The sequence below is a fragment of the Cebus imitator genome, unplaced genomic scaffold, assembly GCF_001604975.1.
Source record: "Cebus imitator isolate Cc_AM_T3 unplaced genomic scaffold, Cebus_imitator-1.0 Scaffold43, whole genome shotgun sequence".
Taxonomy (NCBI): Eukaryota; Metazoa; Chordata; class Mammalia; order Primates; family Cebidae; genus Cebus; species Cebus imitator.
In genome coordinates this window covers 633669-637179 of record NW_016107358.1, presented here as the reverse complement: position 1 = coordinate 637179, position 3511 = coordinate 633669, and the positions used below count along the sequence as shown (strand labels likewise).

General features: G+C 40.1%; 1 long non-coding RNA gene across 1 annotated transcript in view; it reads left to right on the top strand.

The window, feature by feature from the left end:
- The first annotated feature begins 2305 nt into the window (after positions 1–2305).
- Positions 2306–3511, top strand: part of LOC119470890 — a 5249-nt gene continuing 4043 nt past the window's right edge. Inside the window, exon 1 of the long non-coding RNA XR_005199856.1 lies at positions 2306–2472. This is a non-coding gene — a long non-coding RNA (uncharacterized LOC119470890). The remainder of the gene's footprint in view (positions 2473–3511) is intronic.

Sequence of the window (3511 nt, the reverse complement as noted above, 5' to 3'; positions counted from 1 at the left end):
AAAAAAAAAAAACAACCGACGAATGTAAAAATAAGAAACAAAATGGTGTAGAGACGATACAAATGGCATAAAATGAACAAAGAAAATTACGATATATAACAATAATGAAAGAAAATTATGATAAAATATGCCTTAAAGATTTTTATAACATCATTTCACAGTACTGTACATATAGCCTGCTCAACTTACGACCAAATCGTGTTACGACCGGTCTGTCGGAACCAATCGTGGTCGTAAAGTTGAGCACTAGCTGTATTCATGAATACCCAAAACTGATCTCGTGATTTCTTCAATACCTATTGCTCCTTTGTATACTTCATCTCTGTACTCACCCAGTTGTCATATCAAAAACTCTAGAGTCATCTATTCTTTACTCTCTTTCTTTCACACCCTACATTTCTCTTCAGCAGATTCAGTCACCTCAAGCTTTAAAATACAACAAAAATTTCACATCTCATTTCCTGACTGCTATCACTGTGGTCTAAACCCTCATCATCTCTACTTGGATTTTGCCCGTAGCCTCCTTTGCAGTTTCTTGTTTCTGCTCTTGTTCCCCTGGAGTTTACTGACACAGGAGCCAGAGTGACTTAAAGCATGCCACAGCATGTCATTGCTTTGTACATGAACCTTGGGTGGTATCTTACCTTCTCAGAATACAATCTAAAGTGGTTAGCGTCATCTCCTAAAGTCATCTGTGCGTCCTCTCATTCCCTGCTCACTGCCCTACTCTCATAGTGACCGACTTGATGTTCTTTGAGTAAGCCATGCAAAATCTTACTTCAGGGCCTTTCACTTAACTGGTCGCTCTTCCTCGAAAGGTCCCCTATGCCAATAACTGCATGATTTACTCCTCTAATTTTATTCCAGTGTCTGCTCAAATTTCACCTTCTCCTAGAGACCTTCCCTGATGTTACCTAAAATAGCAACCCAATCTGTCATTCCATATGTTACCTACTCTTTTTTTCTCTCCAGGTCAGTTATTTTTGTCAATATTATATATTTATATATTTATTTATTATATCTTTCCAATCAACCACAAAGACCGAAACTTTGTCTATGTGGGTTAATACCATAATTGTCAGTACATAGAATAGTGTTGGCATGTAATAGCTGCTCATGAAATATGTATTGAGTAAATTGCTGGATAAAGCATTTTGCAAAGAATAATTGAAGCATATCTGGAATATGCTCATCAAATAATACTTTTCCAAAAAGTAAGGTTTAAAAAAAATATAGCCTTTGTTTTTTGAGACAGAGTCATGTACTGTCACCTGGGCTGGTATGCAGTGGTGCAGACTTGGCTCACAGCAACCTCCTCCTCCCAGGTTCAAGCGATTCTCTTGCTTTAGCTACCTGAGTAGCTGGGATTACTGGCACCTGCCACCACACCCAGCCATTTTTTCCCCCAAACAACTTTTATGGTGGAGTTATTATGGTAATTTCTACAAATTTATATGTGCCTCAAAAATTACATAGACTATATAAGTTAAAATTTTTTCATAAAGCATATTTTGAATTCTTAAATGAATACAAATAAAGTTGTGAGTAACACATATAAATTTCTTTACAAATATTAAGATCCTGTGATTTGCAATTATGTATTTTTCAACAAAAGGTTACAAAAAAAAAAAAAAAAAACCCAAAGCAAAAAACAATTGCGTGAAGGAAAATCTTAATTAAAAGATCTTCAGCCAGGCACAGTGGCTCACACCTGTAATCCCAGCACTCAGGGAGGCCAAGGTAGGTGGATTGCTTGAACTCAGGAGTTCCAGACCAGCCTGGGCAACATTGTGAGTTACCATCTCTACCAAAAATATAAAAAATTAGCCAGACATGTTGGTGTGTACCTGGGGTTCCAGCTACTCGGGAGGCTGAGGTGGGAGGATCACTTGAGCCTGGAGAGGCGGAGGTTACAGTGAGCTGCAATTGTGCCACTATACTCCAGCCTGGGTGACAGAGTGAGATCCCTTCTCAAAGCAAAAAATAAAAATAAATACGGCCAGGCGCGGTGGCTCAGGCCTGTAATCCCAGCAATCTGGGAGGCCGAGGCAGGCGGATCACGAGTTCAAGAGATTGAGATCATCCTGGCCAACATGGTGAAACCCCGTCTCTACTAAAAATACAAAAAATTAGCTGGGCATAGTGGTGCATGCCTGCAGTCCCAGCTACTGGGGAGACTGAAGCAGGAGAACCACATAAACCCAGGAAGCAGAGGTTGCAGTGAGCTGAGATCATACCACTGCACTGCAGCCTGGGTGACAGAGCGAGACTCTGTCTAAAGAAAAAAAAAAAAAAGCTGACTGTCCTAATATGCTGTAAGAAACTGGCTATATGGTAGGATATGTGGAAGAAAACAAAGACCCCAGCCAACATACTCAATGGAGCTCCCAATGGATCTTTTTGCCAACCACTTTGAAAACTGATCTACAAAACCCACTTGAGCTATCTCGAGAGAAGTCACATGGGACAGAGGTAAGATGAACTCTCTGAACTTACCCCATTTGCAGAAATTTGAATAAATAAACATATGCTATTGTATAACGCTAATAAGCTGTAGAATGCTCTATTATGCCGAAATAGATAACCGAAAGAGTATGTTTCAATTATATATGTAAAGACAAGTATGGCAGCATGTTTACCTCCAATCTGAGTGTGGTTCATTGGTGGCTTTTAAATTTTTTATTGGAAATATTACATAACTAATAATTCAAGATTTAAAAACATATTTAAAGTTGAACTTTTGCCCAAGAAGGAATAAATAGTTCTAAACATGTTCTTCTCCAGAAATGATGAAAAAGCTAGAGAAAATATATGAGACAAGCATTCTGAAGCACTAGGCAATAGGTAGCATGATTCTAGCAGCGGAAAAACACAAACTGTTTTTCCTCTGTTCTCACACCACAATAACAACTATCAACACAGAAGGCATCCACCAGCAAATGTGCGAAGGGATTTCCTTATACATGACACAAGCAGTCAGTTCTGTAGCAGACACCAGGTGGGTGTATGCCAATCTAATTCTGACACTATCTAGCTGGAAGTGGTGTCAGATCCCACAGCTTAGGGCTCAGTCCCCAAGACTGCACTTCACGTCCTATGCCAACAACAGGTCCCAAGATGTTCTATCTGCGCTTCTAACTGACCAGCTATAAATCAGGGATCCCACAACCCCCTCCTTGGGCTTGATCAATTTTCTAGGCTGAGCGTGATGACTCACGCCTATAATCCTAGCACTTTGGGAGACCAAGGCAGGTAAATCACCTGAAGTCAGGAGTTCAAGACTAGCCTGGCCACAATGGTGAAACCCCATCTCTACTAAAATTATAAAAATGAGCCAAGCATGGTGGCAGACGGGAGGCTGAAGCAGGAGAATCACATGAACCTGGGGAACAGAGATTGAAGTGAACAGAGATCATGCCGTTGCACTCCAGCCTGAATGAAAGAGCGAAACTCCATCTCAAAAAAAAAAAAAAAAAATTCTAGAGTAGCATGCAGAACTCAGGGAAACACT